At 44.8% G+C, this 26628-nt stretch overlaps 1 protein-coding gene across 4 annotated transcripts in view; it reads left to right on the top strand.

Annotated features, from left to right (window-relative positions):
• The window catches only part of MERTK (MER proto-oncogene, tyrosine kinase), a 366926-nt gene that overhangs the window by 26507 nt on the left and 313791 nt on the right, over positions 1-26628 (top strand). The gene's annotated exons all lie outside the window — the stretch shown is intronic.

Raw genomic sequence — 26628 nt, 5'->3', positions numbered from 1 at the left:
TTGCTCATGACATTCTATTTTTTCTTACAAGGCAATTTGAACCATAGAGAAAGATGCTTAGAATCATTGCACTTGAAGAGTGGGGGCAACGTGTGACTGACACACCTGCTACAGTGGTCAAAGCAAGAAGATGTGACACAAAAAAAGGGGTAGAGATCTCACTAAAATAGAATTTATTTATTCACAAATCACAGATTAAGGCGCCATCTTATTTAATACTTGTAAATTGTTTGCATGTCACTTGCAATCAATTACATGTTACAATGAGAAGAGGATCTGCGGATGGAAATTACCAGTCAGATTGGGAATGATGACTGTTACTATCACATGGTGTGAAAATGTAGTAAAGTAGAAGGATTCTGGAAAGAAATATCAAAGATGTTAAATCTGTTCTCTTGCCATATGATCCTTTAATTTTCCAGTTAGGTGACATCAGGGGTGGCTTCTCCGCTATGCTGGAGGAGTGTCTCCCCACTCAAAAATAAGATTATAATAAAACAATTTTATCATGATTTTATTTTCTTACCTAATTGGGATCCGAGTTCAGGGCGGGGGCGGGGCCATGCTGAAGAGCGCAACATCAGCAGTAGGGAGGAGTGGTAGGCACTTATAGTTGTGCATGTCAGTTTGGGTAGCTGTTTTAGGCCGGCCAAGTAGACATGCACACTTAGGTTTTTCTAACTCAGCTGTCTTGTTCAGCCGGGTTGGAGAAAAGCTGCTGGCTCCCTGTGCCGGAGTGAGTTTTAAACCAGTCCTCTAAGGCCAATCCAGACCCTTTTCTCATGAAAGCAGTGCCTGGATTAGACGGGGAGCCTGTGCAGTGAAGCAGATCCACCTCCAGGATAAGAGGAGCAATGAGGCTGCCAGCAGAGGGAGCGGAGCCATAGGTGTCTTTTTATTTTTAAAACCCAACCCCAAGCCCCTCCTCCACCCACCCTACCACTTTATTATAGCTGCAGCCGCTACTGGGTGACATAGATGAAGATAATCTATTTACATTGTTCTCTCTAGTGAGCAAGTTGATTTCTCATAAACTTTTGACTGCTCACTTCACAATTGCGCAGTCTTAGAAGGCAAAAGGGCTCCTTCTTGATATCTTTGGGGTGGACTAACATGGCTTATGCGGTAACTTCCATGGTCAAACTCAGTACCCAGATTTGAAAACACTTGAGAATCCTCTCACATGTATATCAGACCTTTTTAAAGGGTTAGAATATGACCCCTTCTACCCACTCCCTCAACCCTCCCAGGTTGAACATGGAGATGCTGCCCCACACCTTTAAAAGTTTTCCGGGAAAGCTTTCCTCTCCAACTTGATCCAGACCCACCTTTAGTGGTTAACTGTTGCAACCTCTCAGATGGCTTTGCTCTCCCTCATCCCTTTTGCTTGATCCTTCAAACCTTGCAAGTGTCCAATTAGCTCGACCTCCCACATAAAATTACTTTCCTGGTTGCTATCCATTTCCTGAAAATTCGATTGACAGATCAGTTTCAGTATGGTGTCCGGTTACTACATTATAAAGATACATTTCTTTGTGAGGACTTATTCGAGACCTCCTCTGGAATCAGACATACCCTTATAGTGACAACCAATATTTTTTGAAGTGCGCTCAGTCCATACCGCCTTAGTCCTGATGATGACTCTTTCATTGATACATGGGTTGAGAAGCTATAGACATCTTTCATTTATTGACTCTTGCTGTGCAGGTATCTGTTTGCAAAAAATGGGGACTGTAAATTCTTTAATTTGGGTTTGCACCCTGTAATGGGGTCTTTTCTCTGCTTGATTGTTTTTATTGTAATGACTTCTTTACTTAGGATCGTTCTGCATGAATTATTTTGAGTACTGTGTGTGCACACTGCACTGAGCAGTTATCACATTGATTTTATAAGTGCTCATGTTGCATCTATATTTTGGGACTGCGCCCTGTAATGGGGTCTTTTCTCTGCTCCATTGTTTTTATTGTAATGACTTCTTTACTTAGGATCGTTCTGCGTGAATTATTTTGAGTACTGTGTGTGCACACACCGCACTGAGCAGTTATCACATTGCTCATGTTGCATCTGATTTTGTTAAATCATTTTTTCGCAATGGCACATCATGTCTTTGCTGCACTAAAAACTTGCCTTTTTCAAATAAAGTCATCAAAAAGCATCTATTTATATCATGAACAAAATTTACAAGCTCTAGCGTAAATTACTCGTATGCTTTTTACATGGATATTCCAATGTATTTGAGGAAAGTGACTGCAGCACCTTCAGAATGATGGAGGCAGAGTAATCACTGGAACAAAACAGAAACTTCACTGTTGTATACTATGTATGGAGCGTACTCCTTTATTGACAGTACCAAGAGGGTGAGAGCGGCGAGTTCTGGTTGGGCAAACAATCACACCTCCCAGGATTTACTTATTTTACTCTGCTATACATTGAGCGAGAGTCTGTTCCACCCCCTGAGAAAAATGACCTCAGCGTGAACTACCCACACCCGAACTTGTTGTTCTTATAAAAGTCTCTGCTAGCATGCCACCATGGATAAGCCTAAGACTAAGGCGGCCGGAGCCCAGCTTGGACAGGGGGAGATCCCTCAACCTAGACTACTGACCCATAGAGCTCGGATATTCCTTTCGCCTCCATCCATTTGCAATTAGACAAGATACTGGTGGCAATAGCAGACACCCTCCAGCAAGATATCCCCGAGTCTGTCTCTTTCAAACAGAACACAGAAAACTGGCGTCCCCAGGTTACAGAGGTGGAGAATACAATGGAAGAGCTGCAACCGCACCATCGCATGTTGTCTTGCCGGATGAATTAATTGGCAGACAAGGTACACATCTTAAAACAAAGGGCAGAAGACGCAGAAAGTCGCAACCACCAGAAAAAAATCTGGGTGATCGGATTGCCTGAAGGCACGGAGGGGGACAACAAGGTATCGTACTTGGAGAAATGGCTCACAGCCGAAGTGACCCCGAACTGACTCACCACTTTCTTTGCCCTGGAACACACACACACAGGGTGCCGGCCTGCCCACTGGCACCTGGCCAGCCACCCCATCCTGTTGTGGCATGGTTACTACATTACAGGGACAGAGACATTATTTTGCAAGTGGCAAGGAGTTTGGGCAATGCCAAAGTTTCAATGTTCCTCAACTTCACAGCTGCAGTACATGCCAAGCATGCTTTCTTCCTGGAAGTAAAAAAGGGATTGAGGGGGGTTTGCAATATTCTCTGATGCTCTCTGCCAGGCTCAGGATCATGCTTGAGGGCACTATCCACTTCTGTAAGGATCCTGCCGGGTTATGGGAGTGGTTGGTGTCTTGCAAAGCGGGAACCTCACTACCGAGGGCCAGGCCTAAAGAGGGGGTGTCCTGGCTTGAGGCCCGGAAGAGACTGCAAAGAAACCTAAGGTGCCTTCACCGTTGCAAACTGAGCAGTAGAGGGCTGTTGCTCTCCAGGTGGTGGTTGAGATCACAGTGACCCAGGGAACTGACTCGGTGCCTAGAAGACCTAAGATTCTAGATCGATGGTCTCTGGATCTGGGTACTCCATGGCAGATGGGGCCACCTTTCCTGTGGTAACTCCAAAATCAGTGGATGTCTTGATTTCAAGGGCTGAACTACATATATGATGGCCGACAGCCAGAGGATCTGGTAGTGCGTTTTGCTCAGTTGTGGGGTGGGGGGGATGATGGTTTGATGTTAGGCCTTGGGATTTATCCGAGCACACTCCTACTGTTAGCTATGTTAACTATATGGTCATAGCTCGTGGAGATTGTGGATGCCAGGAGAACGTGCTTCTAAATGCCCAGGTAACAACTGATTGAGGGATAGACATAGATAAGAAAATGACTACACATTTTTTACTATATGGCCTACCCTCACAGTCTTACCCCCACCAGGAAACTGGTGGAGGAGTTCTCATATGATAATGTTTTCACTTTACAGGTTTGGGTGGCTGGACTGCTCTTGGGTTGGGGCGTTTAAAGTTGTTTTTTTACAGTTTCTCTTAGGGGTTGTGCTATCGACTGTGGTAGGGGGCACAGCCACTGGGAGGAGCTAGGGGATGCATGGGGGATATACCAAATATTTGACTAGATGCTAGACCACTGTCACACACTAACATTCCTGACCTGGAATATCCAGGGAATGGGTTTGGCAACAAACCGCCATATTATACTAAGATATTTATGACAAAGGCGAGTGCAGGTAGCTATGCTACTAGAGCCTCACCTTTCGGTGGGGATGTCAATCGCTTAAAACATCGGTGGCGAGGTCAGTTATATGTGACCTCCTACTCTGCCTTTGCACGGGGTACACTTACCTGGATATACCTGGTACCACCTTGGGAGTTTATTCACTCTACCGTAGATAATGGTAAATGCTATGTTTTATTCGAAGGTAGGCTACTGGGCAGAGAAATCATGATAGGAAGCATTTATGCCCCCAGTCAAGACCAGGTGCCCTGCTTCTACTTGCTCTCGGCCTTGCTAGCGCCACTGGTCTCAGACAACTTTATTACTTGGGGGAGGGGGATTTTAATTGTGTGGCCAATGTCTTGCAGGACCGCTCCACTCCTCTGATGCCTGGCTGAGGGCCTCAGCAACTGGCTAGATGGATGGGGTCTATCAGACGTCTGGAGGACGCAACATGGGGCAATCAGGGAATACTCTTATTATTCCCACATTAATCGACTCCACAGCTGAGTGGACACATTTGTGTGCTCCAATAGTCTCCAAGCGGGACAAAAGGGGGTGGTGATGGACGGAGCATCTGAACCAATAAAACACTCACACCCAGTCAACCGATCTGGGTTTAATCCATCACTGTTCTTAAGCACACTCTGCCACCCGAGTTCAGACATGGCCATATGCAAATCAGTCTGACCCTGTGCCTCATGGGAACAGTCCAGCCCGAACTGCCAAGCCATGCCTTCCCTGGACCGGAAACAAGCTTCCTAGGGCCGGTTTCTGGCATACCAGCCGTCTTCAGGCAGGCTTGCTCGAATCCAGTGGCAAAGTGAGCAAGGGACTCACGTCTGAGCATACCCTGCCAACTTATGGCGAACAAAGCGGTACTCAGTCGTTATACCCCCAGGACTAAGTACTTGGGGCGCATTCTCTTGGATCATAGTCCCTTGCTGTTGGGCTTTTGGCTGATTAAGGATCACCCAGACACTCCAAAGTGTTGTCTTAATCCTGTATCTCTTGAAGATACATGTTTTCAGGATTCCCTAGGCGATGCCATAACTGGATACTTTGCCATAAACCAGGGCTATGCGTCCTCCGAACTTATTGAGTGGGAAGCTTTTAAAGTCTTGGTCCGGGGTCATTGTCTAGGCCATTCAAATGTAGTGTGGAGGGAACTGAATGGGGAACTCCAGACACTAGATGGCAAACTCAATAAATTGGATAATGCCTTGGGGACAAGCGAGACCGCGAAAAACCATGCTCAGGGAGGTGAAAGAATAATGCAAAACTATTTTAGAAATCCTGAGATGCAATGACTACAAACAATTCATTGCAAGAGCGCATGAGGCGGAGGGCCGGCAGGGCAGGCTCCTAGCGTTGCTTATTAAACTGGAGTCTCGTAGGGCCCCTATCACACAGCTGCTGTCTTGAGACCATTTTCTGCAATACTCTCCCAGAGCAATTAACGTCTCCTTTTGAGAATACTACAAATAATTATACGAATGCTCCAGGGACCTACTGTCAGGAATACAGGATGCCTTATTACAGAGACTTCCTCTGCAAGAACTCCCCCCAAGGGGCTTAAGAAGAGCTGGATGGTCCTGTGATGGTCCAAGTGATTTGGGTTGCCATCTGAAAGATGGCCACAGGAGAGGCACCAGGCACGGATGGACTCACAGTTGCATTTTACTCAGCCTTCACAGGAACCCTCACCCCAAAGCTGGAAGCGGTATATGCAGACTCCCTGGAACGAGGAGTCCTGCCTGAATCTACCAGGGATGTAGTTGTGATCTCGCTTCCCAAGACTACATCCCAGGGTGCCCCAGTTATGGCGTTTCAACCGCCTCAGCATGAACTTTAAGCTCCTTAGTACAATCTTGGCCATTCGACTGCTACCCCATATGCCAGGGTTAGTACATGAAGACCAGAATGGCTTCATTCGGGCCTGCAGGACCTCCCTCAATTTGCAAGGGTTATATCATGTCCTCTACCACCCAGAGGCACAATCTCAACAGGGGGCCTTGTTGATGTTTGTTCCCGTTGAGAAGGCCTTTGGCTCAGTGAGATGGGATTTCTTGATGACAGTTATGAGGCAAATCGGCACTCTGGGAATGATGGATTACTGGGCTCAAGATGCTCTGTGTTGCACTGGCAGCACGAGTCAGAATGGGCACAACTATCTCACCACAGTATGGAGTCCACAGAGCCACCAGACAGTGGTACGTGCTCTCACCCCTGCTCCTCACACTGGCTATCAAGCCCTTGGCTGAGTTATTTTTGAGAGAAGAGGCAGGCTGGGATGGCAGTGGAAGGCAGGAAGCACATTATATCCTTATATGTCAATTACTTTTTATTGTACCTAGCCGATGGCCCAGCAAGTTCCGTGAAGGCACTTCCACTTTTGGGGGAGCTTTCTGGTCTCAAAGTCAACAAATCAAAGACATATCTGTTCACGGTGGTCTTGGATGCCCGTAGGCTGCCGGACATACACCTAGGTCGGTCCAGATCACCCACTACTGTAGTTCCGTGAGTTTGTGGTTCTGGTTCGGTGGTTCCGAACCCGTTCAATAAAGGTCTTCGGAAATAGACGATTTTGGTGTCAGCAGACCGCAAATGGCGAGTGTAGCATGTACGAGTGTTTTCGCATGAATCTATCTATGAGAACACTACGTATTTGGGGATTTTGTTTGAACCCTTGGGTTCCATTTTGTGTACAGCAGCCATTTTGAGTGGTTGCCTTCACATAGGCCGATGATTGCGGCCGAACGAGTCCTTGAGACACGTATGCCTTAGCTGACTTCTGGGTGACATGGCCGAACTGACTCCTTGCCCGAGGCCGACCTCGCTGAGCCAGTTCCTTGTTAAGCAGCTGGTCAGCTAAAGATCAAAGAGCAGGACATGCCCGAGTTTACAGTACACTGCCCCCACCTTTCTATCTTGCTTCCAATCTGTTTCTGTTCCTTCCTTTACGACATAATCACTGATTTGGGTTGAGGGTTTTATGATGGGTTTGTCCAGCCTGACTGAACAGGATAAATGGAATGTTGGATTTTGCTTGGTCATTTCTGGTGGGCTGGACAACGGAAAGTGGGATTGTCGTCGTACGCTACTTTTAAATTGTCACACTGTCATTGGTCAGTTTATATGACCCCAATGCTAATTTTGAATGTTGCCTGAGGCTTGATTTTTGGCATAAAAGACCATGCTCCGCTCATTGAATTTGTGCAGTCTCTAGCGAACCACCCGTGTGTGCTTCGTAGATCTCTGTTCCTGGTTGCAGCCAATAAACTTTGGTCTTTGACGTCATCAAGAAGTATCCCGTGTCTCTGTTTGCCAAGGCAGGGGAACTCGAAGGCATCAGGCGTTCTCCCTGACCCCGCTGGGTTCTAAAACCCGGTCCTTCACTACTTTTAAATACTTGGGCATTCAGATGTTTTACTCCCTGGAGGATCTACGGGAGGGTAATCTGGGGAGGTCTCTCCAATCACTCTGCACCTGTGTCCCCCTTTGGAGATCGTTGAAACTACAAACCATGACCAGAATATCAGTGTCTAAGATGTCATGCTCCAGAGAATGTTGTACTTCTTTACTAACCTCCCAGTGAGGTTCCTGGAAAATTTACTTAGGGAATGATATGGGATGGGGGTCGCCACGAGCATCAATGGAAGTGTTACAATGCCCAGTAAAAAAGGGAGGCTAAGGCCCCCCAAACTTTGAGCTGTATTTCTTTGCAGCCAACCAGCTTCAATGGATATCCCAGTGGCTTGAAGACACCCGGCAGGACAAATTGGGCATAGCCCTACATCTGAGCCCTCTATTAGGTAAATTGATCTGCCCAGCCCTGTCCCTCCCTGACCTGGAAGTGTTGCTGACCGTGCTTTGAAATGTTGGAGATGCAGCGCCCTCAGGACAGTAGGTACTCTGCTTTATGCCCCTACACAGCTTTTGGTTTGTCTTCCACATCTAGAAACGGTTGGAGACTGCTACCAGATGGGAGTTTTGCCCCACCTGGACAAATTAGCACCCCAGTATGACCTATCACCCAGTCAGTTTTTGACGTATGAGGCTCTAAAGCATATATTCCAAGATTTGTAGGCTGGCGGGTGTGATAAACCACATCCACACGCAGTTCTACAACTTCTGTCCCTGGGCACAGTGAGGCACTTAGTGAAGTAGGTCTATGGCTCTCTCTCTGAAATAATTGATAAACCCCTTTTGACGCTTGGCGCAGATGGGAGGATTTGCTTGGGCAGGATTTTACAGAACATAATTGGAATGGCATCCTAGCATACCCTAAGAAGGTCTCTAGAAATATAAAACTGAAATACACCCAATTCACTTATGTACATATGACCTACATAATGCCCCACAGGCTCCAGGTCACAGATGGTGATGATCAGAGTGGTTGCACTAGATGTGTGTTTCTAGATACAGACTTCTGTCACATGACTTGGCCTTGCCCCAACCCTCCAGCCATACTGTGACTTGGTTGTCCGCACACTCTGCACCACACTGGGCTGGAATCTCTAATGCATGGTGGAGGTGCGCCCATGAATTGGAAAGTAGGGTCAAAATTCATGGACTTGACCTTAGTGCTGGCCAGAAGGAGAGTAGCGATGGTCTGGAAATCATGGGGGCGATAGTAGAGACATGGATAAAAGATGTTACGATGTGGGTGAGAGCTGAAGAGAGGGCACTGATTCGGGAAGATTCCTGGGGGATCAGAAGGCGTTTGATTGCTGAATTGTAGACGGAGTTGTTGGAGGCACGGGATCACCCATAGGAACACACAGATGGGAGCTTTGGAAGTCAAACCAGGTTGAATGAGACAGAGGAGGTGGAGTCCTCCAGGGAGTTAGATGACATAGAGAGTGAGTGAGGAGATTGGCAATCTGTTGAAGTCAGAGCTCGCATTGCGATCCCCCCCTGCTTACCCTAGGCCCCTCCCACCCCAGGATCTGATTAATGGTCCTCTCCCCCACGCTTCTCCTTCTTCCCCATGGAATTTATAATAGACTCTTTTCATCTACCCAACCGCCCTGACGGACATAGGCGGAGAGAGTCGGCGCCTACCCAGATGGAGCGGTGGGCTCCCAAACGCTGTGCGACCAGCGCAACCTTCGAGACAGATTATATATTCTTTTTTTTGTTTGTTTAGATTTTAGTACATATTTAGGCATTTCTATTTCTATTTCTCCCACCAAGCTCCCAGATACAACTATACCTGACCAGAAGTTCAGAAGCAGAGAGATGCAATTAAAGTGAAGCCCCTGAGGCCTGTTTGCTGGGCTTATCGAGCATTAAATTAAGTTAGCGCAGGCGGGGAAGAGCAGATTGGGCATTACTATTTTTACGGGGCGAGGTCACAACATCCCCCACACTACCAATGTATTGATCGATAGTGCTGTAAGCAATTAATATTTTATACATCTGACCCTAAGGAAAATAGCTCATTATCTTTCCCCTCAGGCCCGTACACAGACCGTGGTTGCCCTGGGTATGTTATGTTATGGTGATTTATTACGCGCACAGCTGCTCCAGCAAAGGAGCGTCCTGGCGCATGACAAGGTAACAACATAACACAGCTAAAGGAAGTAACAGACTAAGACGAGAAACAATTTAAGCAAATAAAAAGGCCTTAATGGCCTTACGGAATGAAAAAAGGTCCTCAAGGGCATGGATCTTTGGAGGCAGGGAGTACCACAAGGCCGCGGCGCGTACTCGAAATGAGCGGCCACCAGCTCGACTACGCTTGAACCGAGGGACTACTGCAAGTTCAAGGCTCAGCGAACGTAAAGAGCGGGCAGGAACATAGGGAGACAAAAGATTCAAAAGAATCTGGGCAGGGGAGCCCTTAAGGATCTTATGAGAAAGACAAAGCACTTTAAATTGAATTCTCTGCTTGACCGGCAGCCAATGAAGGGAGGGCAGAGTATTGGCAGCGGAGCAGAACCTGGGCAAACCCACCACTGCTCTAGCTGCCGCGTTTGCACACGTTGTAGACGAGTGATTTCAGCCTGATTTATCCCTACCAAGAGGGAGCTGGCATAATCAAGCCGAGAAATCACCGTCGCCTGCACCACGAGCTGCCTGGTCGAAGCGTCGAAGAATTTTAACACTGGTCTTAAGCCTCGCAGGATGCCGAAACAGCATGCAGCAGTTCTCTTTGTGTGGCAGACAAAGCTAAGTGCAGGATCTAACCACACCCCGAGATTTTTTATCTCAGAGACCGGAGTCGGGGTGGGACCAAGCTCTGGAGGCCACCACATATCGCCCCAGAGTTCCGCCTGCTTGCCGATAATCATGATTTCAGTCTTTTTTGCGTTCAACTGGAGACAGTTGGAATTCATCCAGCTGGCAACCGCCCGAAGTCCATTCTGCAATCTTGGGGCATCCAAACGAGAGTCCCCACTGAGCGTGACCGCCAGCTGAGTGTCGTCAGCGTATGACACCATAGTCATACCCCACTGCTTGACGACATCAGCCAGCGGCCTCACGTAGAGATTGAACAGCGTGGGGCTCAGTGAAGATCCCTGAGGAACACCAAGATCCAGAGGATGAGATTTTGACTGGTGGGGCGGAATGGCCACGCAAAAAGATTGATCGACAAGAAAAGAGCGGAACCACCGACACCAGCTTCCTTCAAGCGCTGAAGAAGAATCCTGTGCGAGACGGTGTCAAAGGCGGCGCTAAGATCTAATAAAACAAACGCCGCCGTTTGACCCGAATCAAGCACCGTGCGCAGGTGTTCCACCATGAAGAGGAGGGCTGTCTCCGTACTGTGCCCGGCTCGGAAGCCGTTCTGCGTGGCGTCTAGGATGTTGGCCCGCGAGAGATGGTCTGAGAGCCATGTTCACATGGGCCTCAGCTACTTTTGCCGGCCACGGGAGAAGCGATATCGGACGGTAGTTCTCAGGTTTACTAGAGTCCATAGAAGGCTTCTTCAGGATGGGCATAACCACTGCCTGCTTCCACTTGGCAGGTACCAAGCCTGATGCAAGCGAGATATTAATCAGGGAACAGACCGGTAAAAGATCGAAAGATGACGAGTCTCTAAACACAGCCGGTTTTAGCGGGTCTGCCGGGGAACCAGATTTAATTTGCTGAGCCAGTTTCTTGAAGCTCTCAGGAGATAGGCAAGGAAGAGTAAGTAAGACATCCTGCACTGGAGGGTTAAGAGAGCCTCCACCCTGCGGCATAGCAGTGGGAAAGGCTCGATAGATGGCTTGGACTTTTCAAGAAAAAAGGCCGCCAAGGTTTCGCAATGTGAAATGGAACAAGTTACACTTCCAGAGGCTTTTTTTGCTGCAGACAGCTCGATGGTAGGATTTGATGGTGGCCAGATACAGGACTATTTTACTGGTATCATAAGTTTTCCGCCATTCTCTTTCAGCGCGTCTGCACGTACTTTTGAGTGCACGCAGAGAACCATCATACCAAGGACTAGGGTCCCTTGATCCGCATTTGCTCATAGTCCCCGGAATGAGTGAGTCGAGGGCCCGGGTGACCCATTCACAGAAGAGGTCATAGCCCATTTTCACAGTATCTAATGGGCCCAACGGGTCCTCAGACAGAAGGCGATGAAAATCCTCGAGCTTTAATTTATTCCAGTGTCGACGAGGGACAACTCGGACCGTAGGTTTAGGAGGGTGCTCATACAATGGGCACTGGATCGTCACCAAACAATGGTCCGTCCAGGCCAGGGGGATAGGTGTTGCGACCCTGGCCTCTGCAAGGTTCGTAAAAAAAGGATCCAGAGTATGTCCTCCGACATGTGTGGGATACGTGACCAGTTGAGACACTTGAAAGGCCTCAAAGTCAGCCAGAATTCCACTCACGGCAGGAGCGGTCAGATTGTCAAAATGGGGATTCAAATCCCCAAGAATGGAGAAATTAGCACACCCTACAGCCAGCGTGCTAATAGCATCTGGCAATGCCTCCCTAAACGCCACATCACTGCCTGGAGGACGATAAATCACCATGCCAGACAAAGAGAAATGGGGGGTGATGGAAATTTTAAATGAGGCACTTTCACAACCCGCGATTTTTAGGCCTCTCCAATCACAGGGGTAACAGGACCTGACAGCAAGCGCTATTCCACCACCTCTAGTTAAACGATTGAGCGTAAAAACCGAGTACTCAGAGGGGAAAGCCAAATTAAGAATAGCCATGTCAGCCTCCTGCAACCAGGTCTCAGTCAGACAAAAAATATCAGGTGACTTATCCTTAATAAGGTCATGGACAAATTGGTAGTGTTTCACCAGCGACCTGACATTCAAATTCCAAATACTAAGCTTGTGGGAGGAGTGTTTACTTCTAGCAGCCGGAACCCTACCCATACAACGGGGGAGGGCAGGGGTACCAAGCGACCACCTGCCACAAGCACACTGGTATGGGCCACACAAAGGACTCACCCGCGCCATACCACATCCCGAGAGTCGCTGTCTAATTGACACCAGGGCATCCCTTGAGTAACTGAGCATCGCATCCAGCACAGGGACAGAGTCCTGCCCTGTCCCACGTGTCTGGTGACATCACGGCTGGATTACTGTAACGCACTGTATGCAGAGATAAATAAGAGCCTTATTTTTACGCCTTCAGTCCGTCCAGAATGCAGCTGCTAAATTTGTCCTGGCCGTTCCCTACACTTCTTCTGCCACCGCCGCCAGGAGGAGTCTGCACTGGCTCCTGATCCATCTCAGGATCACTTTTAAAATGTTATGCCTGGTTTTCAGTGCCTCGTCAGGTGGAGGTTCAGAAGCCATTGGCTCCCTTCTTGTTCCTTACACCCCCAGCAGAAGCCTTCGTTCTGCCTCCAAGAATCTCCTATCCACCCCTCCAATAAACAGATTTAGATGGGGTGGAAGGACCTTCTCCTCTGTGGCTCCCAAACTATGGAATGACCTCCCTCCCGAGCTGAAAACACAACCCTCTATGGCCCTCTTTAAAAAAGCACTGAAAACTCGGCTCTTCATTGAGGCCTATCAATAGCATGTTCTCTGACTCTGGGCAAAGTTGCGCAATATAAGTTAGGTTTCATTCATTCATGTATTTGGGCAATCCGTTTTCTGTAACGTCATTTTCTCCTGCTCTATCCGTGCTTCTCACTGTCAAAGAAAGGAAAAGCGATACACTATTATTGTTATGTTTAAAGGCAACAAAATGCCAAAAATAAAGTTTTAAAAAAAGTATGTGGCCACATAATTTTAAATACCTCTGCTTCCCCATTTTTAGGAAGAAATGCCAGTGCCTATGACCCTGCCAATTTACAGGGATCTTGTTCCTCATTATTTTCTCAACAATGTTGTTTTCGCCTTGGTGGTAGTTATTTCTCAGTTCTGCTCCTTTGTTTTGAAATAACTTCTTGCATGATTTGAGAGTCGTTATTAATCATTTTGATTGCAAGAATAAAATCAACATATAACTTCTTAATCGTACGAAATCTATAAATCCCCGTTTGTCAGTTCAGTCTCAAGAGTAGATTATATAGTGCTTAATTTGAGCCAGTGGTTGCAGGTGGCAACCACTCGCATTTAAAGTAACAATGCCATGACGTGACGCACCACAGAAAGCCTGACCTCAGACCAGAGGTGACTTATCCAGGCCCAGTTGATCTGCCTTCCAATTGGCTAGTTGGAACTTGCACGCTACTGTACTTCGGTACTCCTTTAGGTCACATCCATCCTATCGGTACCTTCACTTAAAGCTGCAAGGTGCCACAGCCCCTCTGCAGATACAGCCACAGCTCCTTGCAGGGCCAGCTGCATAATGCAAATAGGAGCCTGAAGCAACTAGAGAGCCGTGCGACTCCCCTTCCACCACTGCACTGATGACGCAGCAGGAAATTATGGAAGGCCGACAACTAGGTTGTTTGAGTAACAAAAATCATCAACAAAACAAAGATCAAACAGCGGGACAATCTTAGGAAAAATATCTTATCGTACCGTGCTATACAACAAAAACCTTCCCAGCCATGCTATTAAAACCACATGGAAGTCCTTACGTTCATAAACTCGCGCAAATAGCCAAAAACAGGATTTATTTGTATTACTCACAATTCATGGGTCGTAATAATTTAATTAACTCCTCACATTACCCCCTTAATATTCGACTGGGGAAGGAACCAGCTACATAAAACGTGTTCGTGCCATAAAAGTTGGCGAAAAAAGCAGGAAACACCTTATTCACGAAGAGTGGGCAGGCTGCCACTTAAACTGTGAGCAAATCTCCTCCTGTCTGAGCAGGAGAGCCGGACCGTAGCGGTTGCCTTGTAGGATGTTCTTTCAATGATAGAAACAAGGTCCTCTTTGCATTCATTTCCCTCTTTAAAAGTTCTGCTGGGACCATATTAAAGAATGTGCCATTGTGAAAACAATCCTGACTGCTATTTGTACAGTCGGGGACAAAAATTGTTAATACAGAGGCAGCCTTAATGCCCCTACGTTAATCCCGTCTGAATGCTTTTGTGTACTTAGCAGCCCTGCCACAGAGGATGTATTTTTAAGAGAAGAATAGAGTTCTCGTCAGCAGTCCTTCATATATGTAAAAGAATGCACACCAGGACCAATGTGTCATTGAAAATTCTCTGCTACAGAGGTTAGTGGTGCCGAATATCAAACCTACGCACACTTGATCGTGCCTCACTTCTCTTTCACCCACTTCCTCACATTTCTACCTCTCCATCTTAGTTTTGAGAGCTATTTTTCATCCCTCCTTTGTATCTGTTTTTCCGTCTTCCTCCTCTGTTCGCCATTTTATGTTGTTCTCTCTCTTGTTATAGAGAATTAATGTCCTGTTGAGAAAAGATAAGTGATGGTCCCTCAAAATGAGTGCTTCTGGACCCCACCTGTAATCACTATCTCAAATTAAGCAGTGCTCAGCAACATCAGGACTGTACTTAGGTTGCTACACTTTGGGGTCGATTACGGTGTTGTTCGGAAAGGCTCCGAAACTGATTCAGGTCTTCCAAATCCGATTCGGGACCAATCTTTCCAAACCATTCAGAACACTTTCCGAACGACCGATTACGATGTTCAGAAAGCGGTCAGACTTTCCGAGTTAGTTCTGGATGGCGTTCGGAGGAACCATATCGCTAGGAGCCAACTCATACAGGTCTATGGACCGTGTTTCCAACCGAGAGATTACGACGTTTGATTCAGACAGCCTTTCCAAATATGTTGTTCCAACACGGATCGGCTGTTGGAATCTGACTTTGGGGGCCCATAGCAGGCCCCTCTTCATCTGGAACCTTTCGAACGGGGCCCATAGGGATACCATGCTCAGTGTGGCAGGCACCAAGGGGGCTCACCACAGGGTACACAGTTTTCTCCACACACCCCATCTTCAATGGGAGCATACGTATTCGGTTGGAACAGAGGCTCCCATTGAACTCAATGGGAGTCCGACCAAATGGTATCCAAAACCATCGTAAATCGGTCGGTTGGACTCCCCAAATCCGATTCGGTCGGAAACCATTCCGAGACCGATTTGGTCAGAATGCTTTCCGAATTACATCGTAATCGACCCCTTTGTCTTTGAGGGCCGTCTGAAGGGCCCATTTGAATGGAGGAGGTCTCTAACAGCACACACCAGCACGGTGACCTGCAGGCACACCTTCCTGAAAACTCTGGTGACCTGCAATATTTATCCCCTCGCAGAATGCATTCCACTAGCAGTCTGAACCAAGTGATGCTCAATTTGACAGAATGAAACTGCACAAAAGTATGACGCATTCGAAATTGTATGTCTTCGGTTCTTTGAAAAGCAATGCATCTTACTGCCTGCACAGCAGTCTGAAGACAAGTTCTCTCAATACGACTGGCAGTATACCTGGATAAACACTTGCTTTACTTTTGTAAAGGAAACACAATCTCACTGGCTTGTCACAAACTCCACGAGGTAAACTAGAACTATCAGAACAGTCTAGGGTATGGTAAGGAGACAGGTTCCTAACTAAAAGTGCAACTGTTCCAATTCATACTTTTCTACTGTTGTTTTTCTAAGGGTTCCCTGTCTGTTTTCCTTTTTTTGGCTGAGTTCGTGGGACCCCTGATCCTGAGAACCCCTCAGACGGGAGTATCCACATCCATGGTATATAGGAAGCACCAGGAACCCAGTAGATTCTGAAAGGAAGGCAATATTTGTTATTCCCTGAAACCCCTCTGAAGAGGGAGATGAGGCCCCAGCATTGTTGGCTGGGATTTTAAACTTTAGATGCACTGATTCACAGTTGGTGGTGGGCTGCTGGCCAATCATCAGGAACTGTACACAAGTGAAGAGCCATTCCAGCTGACAGAAGCACAAAACATTGATATAGACCTGGGGAGTCCCTGCTGTGATCTTTCTAGAATGTGGCTAGGGGCAAGCCTTCTGGGGCTCTTATGGGTTCCTTTGATGTCAACCTTGTGCTGAAATCCATTCTTCTCTTCATCACATCCCTTCTCTCAACATCTGCAAGTGCAGGTGTCAGAACCCCGGTCAGAGAACCACTGCGTAAGCAAGAGCTACTGGGCCCAACTGTGGGTGTTGAGGCCTGTTACTCACAATGTTCCAGTACCTGATCTACTATATGCACTGACCAACTGGATCAAGCACCCCATGAGCACTTCTCAAGTGGGAGGTCGATACCAGAGACTGAACAGAGGCTCACAACTCACATTACGGTCAATAGCTACAATAAATGATTGTCTAGTTAAATACTTTCTTTTATGGCAAAAGTAGTATTTATATATGAACACAAAGTGCAATACGGTATTCACAAACAATGCACATAGCCCCCTGAGGTCAGGGCTCTAGAGTGAAATGGGCAGGCCCATAAGTGTCACTTATCTCTCACTAGCAGTGGCTTTTTCCCATTTACTACAGGCAACATCCAGGTTAGGCCCCATTAGTAGTCCGATTCTCATGAGCCCTATTCTGACTCAGATAAAAGTAACACGTGTGCAAGCACCCGAAGCGCAATTGTAGTAGAACAAGATCCCCCAGGGGTTTCTTACCGGGTCCTGCAAGGATGATGTGAATGGAGTCTCCACTGGGAGTGGCAGCATCTGCTGTCGGTGGATATCACTCGTGGGTCAGCCCGGGCAGCCGCTAGGCGTCCACAGCACTACCTCCAGTGAGACTGTACACAGGTGGGCCGTAGGTTGCTCTAGTTTTGTCCTCAGCTGGGGCTCAGACATGCAGCAGTTACCACGGTGGTCTCACCTGATTACAGTATCTTCAGCTTGGCGCCAGTCCTTGTCCTTTCTGGTGGCCCAACTTGGCATACAGAGCCCCGACCCTTACTCCACATATGGGCAATGGCCCAATTGGCACAGCACTGATCTTCACAGCAGCCCCATCTGGCATACGGTGTTGCAGACTTCACTCCATGCATGGGCTATGGCCTGATCGGCATGGCAGTGATGATGACCACAGATAACTTCACTGTGCCTTGATGCCCCTCCCTCCAGCATACGGGTTTGCCCACTTGACCCTGCAAACAGGCGATGACCCTATCAGTGCAGCAGCCATCTCCTCACACCTCGCTGCAGAAATTCACTCGCTCTGATTCCCTACTGGACCTTCCTCCCTCCATTGCTCTTCTCTTCCTCACAGGACACACTGGTCTTGACAAGCTAGTGAGTAGGCACTTGTGCCACAGGTTCCGGGGTCAGTTGGTCTTGGATGAGCCTGGGTGATGTCCCCTCAACCAGCTGGGAGACTGGCAGGCCTTAGCCTCTCGCCTTTGTTGGAGGCAGACATTTTGCAGAGCTTCTCTGGCTCACACAGCCCGACTGGCTGCTTGACAGTTGACAAATTTAAAGTCTATTTCCATATACCAAGTGTGATTTTAAGTCTGAGTCTTTGAAGTTTGTGTTAGGGTTCTATGTCCTTTTTGAAGTGCCCTCTCCTCACCCCACCCTTCCTTCAGAAAGCAGTTTGTCACAGCAGGAGTGACTCCAAATCTGATAGCCCCACAATACGGGTCGAAGGAGTGACTAGAGATTTCCATCTGGATGTCAGCCACAGCCAAATGCACATCAAAAGGTTTCCACAGGGTTTCCAGCAATATTCTTTATTGATTATCTTATCAGCCCTTTCTCTGTCCTGAGATGTGCCCCAGTTAATTGCCAGTGACCTCTCTCTAATTCAAAGAGCACCCTTTGAGGCATCCTAAACAATCTGCCACTTCTTCTCCCAGTGTGTGTCTCTCACACCTCACAGAAATGCAGCAATCCACAAATCTGCCTTGGGGGATTCTGCTAGTTCTTCTCATTCCTCTAGTCATCCTGGGTCTCCCAAAGTGGAACCTATCATTTTCCATATATTGTACCATTCACGGGCATACATACACCCAGCACATGCTCAGCTTGCATACACACAGGCACTGCACAGCAGTACATAGTAACTTAACAAGGAGAAGGGTGAGTTAAGCCCACAACAGTGGACCTTTATGTAAGTGCACCCTGTAGGTTTTACTCCATTGACAGTGGTAAAAAGGCCTGTTCACTTCTGCTGGTCAATACATTGTCTGCTGCCTCAATGCGCTCGTGCTGCTTAACTCTTGGCATAGGCAGTAGCCTTCCACCACCATGAGAATAGCACTTTGGGCATAACTTCCCGTCCAAAAAGACCGCAGTCTGTGAAATGGGCCTATGTCATGGTGCATATGCAAGATCTGTGTTACCCAATGATAACAAAAATCAGCACCAGCTATCCAGACATCATTGCAGCTGGGGCACTCAAGTTAGTGGTATTCTTCTGTCACTATGCAAGAAACATTTCTGTCCTAACAGACGCCCCTCCCAGATCAGACTAATCAGAACCAACTCCTAGCATATAGAGGTTGGCTGGTCAAATAAGCAAAACCAATGGGAATGTCCATCAACATTCCTGTGGCTCAATCCTTCTCTGTGCTCCACTGCAAAGTCATACCCTTGCAGGGAAATAGACTATCTCAACAACTTGGGGTTCTCTCCTTTCATTGCCAAAACCATTTCAGCGGCGTGCTCTAATGCCTGTGGGTCACATCGCTATTGTCACTATGATCAGGCAACTGGCTGCCCCGTCTCTTTCTTCATCTGCAGAGCTAGTACCGCCATAATGTAGAACCATTGACCCAGAGTTGCAAGGTCTTCCAAGTTGCAATGTGTCCACACATTAAAGTCCAGACATAACCCTAAACTAAGAAGATAAGCAGCTCTTCCCCCTGTTCTTAATCCAAATACTGAACTCCAACATACCCATTTCATTGCTTTACTGGTGGGTACTATGCTTCCTTTGTTTCTGCCAGTCTTCCTGTGTTTGGGATCAATTGCATCACTAACAGTCAAGGTTTGTGATTTACACAAAGTAACTTTGTGTTGACGAGAGAGCTGTAAGTCTGCATTTTACAGCAAGCCTTCTGCAGTTGGTTGGTGTTTGTGAACCGCATGTGTTTGTGATCATTGCATAGTGTGTTAAAGTATCTTCCTTTTTTCTAACTTTGTAAATCCTGAGTGTTAACTTGCATCCAGGGATACTGGCATTATGCAATGTTGTATATTTTTCTGCATGGACAATACTTGCCATATAAACCACCATCTGCGGCATAATTTGCACATCTCAACATTTTTTTCTTGCCGTAAAGGACCAAAAGTTACAAAAAGTGTCCAGCATTGGGCTGTACAGTTTCAGACTATTTGCAAAGGTTAACTGTCCATGTTTCAGTTGCTGATTGCTAGATTCAGGCTATTAAACTGGCACCTTTGAGCTGAAACACCTGCCCTGATAGTATTAATGTGTGTTAAAAAGACAAAGTAAAGAATAATATTGCATGTGAATGTGCCACATTATACTTTATTATTTAACTTTTCTTGTCACTCAGTCAAGTCAACAGTAGCACATAATCTGGTCCTCCTTTGTTAAATGATCCCAGTGACTCAAATTTAAGTCTTATTCAGGATCATGGCAGTGCTTGCAGTCATTTAGGGCCCGATTTACAGAACTAACTTAAGACAAAATCCTAAACTTACTATCATTTTGGTATTCACAGAAGTTAGGAGTCCTAACCTTAGGACTCCTAAATGCCTTCTGTGAATACCGAAAGTCTTAAAGTTCGGATTTTTCTCAGTTTCGGAGTCCTAAAGTTCTAACTTTACTACTCCTAAACTGAGAAAAATCCTAACTTTAAGACTTTCGGTAGTCATAGAAGGCATTTAGGAGTCCTAAAGTTAGGACTCCTAACTTATGTGAATACCCAAATGAGTAAGTGCCTTCTGTGAATACCAAAATGAGTAAGTGCCGTCTGTGAATACCAAAATGGTAGTAAGTTTAGGATTTTGTCTTGAGTTAGTTCTGTGAATCGGGCACTTAGTATCTGTGGGTTTAATATAGTATGTCCCATTAGTGGAGGTTGGGAACGAAATACATTCTGGAGATGGACACTAAGAGCCCTAATGGGATGAATTCAACTTTAAGATTTTTATACGTTTTTGTAGATGATACTCAAAGCAATTTTAAAACTGTATATATCTTCTAGTGTCCGTCTGCCAGTAACAAGTCTTAGGCCGTATGAGTAATGAATCTTTTTAACTATTTCACTGTATATTATGATGTTTACTGATATAATAATATTTGTTCACAATTTTCTTGGGGTTTAGGGTAGTCACTACACTGTTTGATTTAAGTTATAGTTCATGGATGTATAGTAATATGCCCACTGGGGCTGTATTCAAGAGGAACAACTGTAATATACTTGTTTTTTTTGCAGTGGCTGTTTACAATCCTCCAAATGTGCTGGTCACAGATGTGACCCCCCCCCCCCTTGTTTTTTTCAAGCAAACTATATCCGTTTTGTGGAAACAACCTCGAGGGCCTTTGTATATAGCATAGATTATTTTCATGCTGACATTTTATTAAGGTTCCTTTAAATTGAGCTGCATCTTTTAATGATGGAATGGTTTTATCAATATTAATGAATTTAATTATTTATTGATGCTTATATTCGAGGAAGTGGATATTTATTGTGAATGTTTACTTGAAATGCGAATTTGCACTAGTTTTAAGCACTTTTTGCACTTTATCATGTATTTCACAGCAATATTTGCACAGGAGGTTTATAGTAATAGCCAGAACTTGTATGGATCTGTATTTTACAGACACAACTGCATTTAAGCAGGAATCTAGTCTTTCATCCATGTCTAGCACTTTACACAATTGCACTGTCACTTTAAATAGTGGAGTCCTGCCCATGTGATGTGTCATGTGATCAAGGTCCGAGAGGGACAGAAACGCGTCATGGCGGTGGTGTTTGGGCGATTTATGAAATAAAGGAATACTTGCACGAAATCTGGGTCTGCATCGTCTCTTTGGATTCGGAATCCTGTGTACTGGAGGCGAAATCAGGGATATATATATATATATATATATATATATATATATATATATATATGTGTGTGTGTATGTATATGTATATATTTATATATTCACTGAAAAAACCATAGGTTATAGACCATATATAGTTAGGAATTCGCATTTACAAAACCTTGAAAATTCACTGAAAAAACCATAGGTTATAGACCATATATAGTTAGGAATTCGCATTTACAAAACCTTATTTTACTCACACAAAACCATTGAAATTCCATATATAGTTAGTTGCACTAACTATATATCGCGCACCCGCAATCCACTGCTGATGATGTCACATATTACATCATTCATGACATGGTCAGTGACATCACTGATGACATCACTGATGACATCTCAAATGACATCACTGATGACATCACTGATGACATCTCATTTGACATTACTGATCACATCACTGATGATATCATTCATGTGATAATACGATGAACCTCTTCAGACTCTAATATAACCTTAGATACAATCAGTGTAAACAGACACTCACAGACTGTCACTCATCCATGGAGTTACTCACACACCTAGTCAGTCATGCAAAGAATCAATCACACCTCCATTTCCTCAACTATACAGTTATACAAACTTTACTTATTCAAACATATACTAACACATATTTACTCTCTTATACAATCCCTGATACAAGTTCACAATGATCCATACAGCCACTCACACATTCACTGGCTCTTATGCACAGTTATTTATATATGTCAACTCTCACATGTACTGTGTTTTACATATGTACTTACTTTGACATGTAGCACTGAGATATCCATTCACTCACCAATACACTCATGCACACAGTCAACCGCCCATACCGCTGTTTCCACATGCACTTTTGAAACCATACATCTAGTGAATCAACTGCTCACACATCTATGCACAGAGTCATACACCTCCCAGCCACCCACACACACACACACACTCAGTCTCCCATACAAATACTTGGGCAACCAATCAATAACCCATATAGTTACTCATATAGCTACTTATCAACACATGCAACAGTTTACAGAACAACAGACATAATGATGCACAAATGAAGACAGTTTAGTCACTAACCCATGCACTCAGTGAGACACATTTAATCACTCACTCATACAGTCAGTCATGCACCTACTAAATCCTTCATCCAGACACTTATACATCCACTCATTCTTCAATATGTAAGACATATTTTAACTTTACAGAAACATACAGTCACTGGATGTCGTCATCAGTGATGTCATCAGTGATGTCATTTGAGATGTCATCAGTGATGTCACTGACCATGTCATGAATGATGTAATATGTGACATCATCAGCAGTGGATTGCGGGTGCGCGATATATAGTTAGTGCAACTAACTATATATGGAATTTCAATGGTTTTGTGTGAGTAAAATAAGGTTTTGTAAATGCGAATTCCTAACTATATATGGTCTATAACCTATGGTTTTTTCAGTGAATTTTCAAGGTTTTGTAAATGCTAATTCCTAACTATATATGGTCTATAGCCTATGGTTTTTTCAGTGAATATATATATATATATATACATACATATATAAACATATATCATCTGTATATCTATATAAATACAAACATAAATGCATGCATACATATACTTATATGCATACAGATGCATGTTATTTACATGAAAGTTGAAAAAACACTAATAAAAGCAAAGCTAAAAAGCCACCTCATTACAAACAGAATGGCTTTAACTTAAACGAGGGCGAGATCTATTGCATTTTCAATGCTTGTTTACTTTGGTTCCATCAAGAAGGCATTCAGATGTGTCACACATTTGCCATAAATTCTGAATGTTAGCACTCTAGTTGCACATTAGATCACTGTAGTAAAGCTACTGCTCACCAGGGACGTCTGCTGCTGGTATTCAAAGTGCATGTTTTAGTCTGCATGTCACTATTTATTTAATGAAATAGAAGAGGATTTGAGAAGTCACTCAAAATGATCCCTAATTTTTCTTTCTGAAGCACTAATCATACTTTCTATGGCAAAATTAACCCCCTCATGTTGTTCCTTTTTAAATTGAGTGTTTTCAGACTTACCACTTCATTCCAATCAAGATGGCTTCTGGTGTGCCATACTTTTGTCATAAGTAAGACTGTTAGCGCTCTAGTTGTTCTTTAGAACACTCTGGGACATTCTGTCATTGGGCTATACTTGGGGTACATCTGGGTGATATTTGGGCTACATTTAGGCTCTTTTGTCTCTGGTGGCCATCTTGGGAGACTGTATGTCAGAATTCTTTAATGAAATTGAAGAGGGTTTGAGAAGTCACTCAAAATGTGCCCTAATTTTTCTATCTGCAGCACTAATCATAATTCATATGGCAAAATATACCCCCTCATGTTGTTCCTTTTTAAATTAAATGTTTTAAGAGTTACCACTTTATTCCAATCAAGATGGCTTCAGGTGTGCCATACCTTTGTAATAAGTAGGACTGTTAGCGCTCTAGTTGTTCTTTAGAACACTCTGGGACATTCTATCATTGGGCTATACTTGGGCTACATCTGGGTGATATTTGGGCTACATTTGGGCTCTTTTGTCTCTGGTGGCCATTTTGGGAGACTGCATGTCAGAATTTTTTAATGAAATAGAAGAGGATTTGAAAAGTCACTCAAAATGTGCCCTAATTTTTCTTTCTGCAGCACTAATAATACCTTCTATTGCATAATATACCCCCTCATTTTGTTCCTTTTTAAATTAAATGTTTTAAGAGTTACCACTTTATTCCCATCACGATGGCTCCAGGTGTGCTATACCTTTGTAATAAGTAGGACTGTTAGCGCTCTAGTTGTTCTTTAGAACACTCTGGGACATTCTGTCATTGGGCTATACTTGGGCTACATCTGGGTGATATTTGGGCTACATTTGGGCTCTTTTGTCTCTGGTGGCCATTTTGGGAGACTGCATGTCAGAATGTTTTAATGAAATAGAAAAGGATTTGAGAAGTCACTCAAAATGTACCCTAATTTTTCATTCTGCAGCACTAATCATACTTTCTATGGCAAAATATACCCCCTCATGTTGTTTCTTTTTAAATTAAATGTTTTAAGAGTTACCACTTTATTCCAATCAAGATGGCTTCAGGTGTGCCATACCTTTGTAATAAGTAGGACTGTTAGCGCTCTAGTTGTTCTTTAGAACACTCTAGGAGGCTGCAGTAGAACACAAAGGAATCAACTGACAGTCTCTGTCCTTGTTGGATGTACATGTTTTACTGAGAATGCCAGACTTCATTTTCACATGACTGAGAAAGATAATGTGAATTTACAGAAAATATGCTTTCAGTTTAGCTTATAGATCCCCTTCCAACCCACTGTGGGAAAATCATGAGATATTAGTTTTCTTTCAAACAATATTCATGATATCAGAGCAGAAGGTTTTTTCACATGGTAAAATCACCTTAGAACCCACCACAATTCCTAAAACGAGTATGGTACCATCAACAAATGATTTATAATGTAACTAAAGTCCTAAAACCCTCTATTAACTACAATGCTTTTTAATGAGGTGCTATCATGTATATTGGTCCCAAGATGGCTGCCAACACTTCTTGGATGAAGTGCTGACAGCCAATCAGATCAGATGTGTGGTTAGGCTCCGCCCAGATATATATCTTTTTTTGAACCTAAATTACTCAAAATCCACTGGAGCACATATATTGAGACCTAGCAAAGGCACATCGGGCTAACAGTCCCTACAATTTTGGCAAGTTTCGTGCAAATCCATTCAGCCGTTCGAGCTAAAAGTGAGGCCAACCGCCCTATGGAAATTAACATGGGAAAAACGCGTTTTGGGACCCCCCTTTTTTCTCGGCCCCCCCTTGATGAAACCCCCCCAAATTGTCAGGGGCTGCTCAGAAACAAAATGTTCCATTTTCCTGAAAATTTCAGCCAATTCCGTCCACAAACGCCAAAGTTATTAGACATAGAATTTTCAAAAATCCCATAGAGAAAAAATCCTAACTATATATACCTACTGGCGACCGCCAGTAGGTAATATGTGTGTATATATATATATATATATATATATATATATATGTAAATATATATATATATATATGAATCATTTTGTCCACCATAAGCGTGGAAGGGTATACTCGGATGTGAGTCCCTTGCTCATTGCACCATCAGGATTCAAGAAAGCCGGGCCGAAGACGGCTGAAATGCCAGAAACAGGTCCCCGGAAGCTTGTTTCCTTCCCAATTGGCTTGGTAGTTTGGTCTGCCCTGTTCCCATGATGCACTGGGCCAGGGTCAGACTAATTTGCATAGCCAAGTTCTGAGCTGGGATGGTGCAGTGAGCTAAAAAATTCAGACACTCTGTTCATCACCACCCCCTTTTCTGAATCAAGGTCAACAATGGCCGCGTCATCACTTTTTTCTTGACATTAAGTCATGTTACACAGCAGCTGTGCAACATGCCTTAGAAAACATTGACAAAGCTAATAGATCTCACATAGGTATGACCAATTGGCATTGCTATTGCTTGTTTTATTTATTTATCCACATCGTTCAGGTGTGGTACGTACAGTTTTTAGACTGCTCCTAGCATCAGAGCCCAGACTAAGTAGAATTTTTGGACCGTACCAGCGGTAAAATGACACTCACTCATACACACACCATGACATTTCACATATAATCAAACTTAAGTCTCGGCAACTATGGAAATCCAGAAAACCATAGATACCGTCAAGCCACACCCAACTACCTGGTCTGCAGGTATGCATAGCTCCGCTTTAGCGTTAACACACAGCAGCAAACTTGAGTGGAAGAGCAAGAGCGATTATACGTGGACTCTGGGACTTCTTGGGTGGCGGCCATCTTGCAGTGCAAACGGCTGAACGAAATTGTCGCTAAATCACATAATACTGTCAACAATTCCTTCAAACGTTTTAGAATCATAATAAAAATTACATCAACAGAGGAATTTTCGGAGAGAAAAATTGTTCCGTTTTTGATTATATGTTGCTGCTACATTGAAAAATCGTCAATTCGAGCAGAGAACAATCATGTTCATTATAGGCTTGGATGTTTTGCTGTACTGTTTCAA

This window comes from Lissotriton vulgaris, chromosome 6 (genome assembly GCF_964263255.1).
Source record: "Lissotriton vulgaris chromosome 6, aLisVul1.2, whole genome shotgun sequence".
NCBI classification, from domain to species: Eukaryota; Metazoa; Chordata; class Amphibia; order Caudata; family Salamandridae; genus Lissotriton; species Lissotriton vulgaris.
Note: the sequence above shows the minus strand (reverse complement) of the source record. Positions and strands in the feature narration are given on the sequence as shown.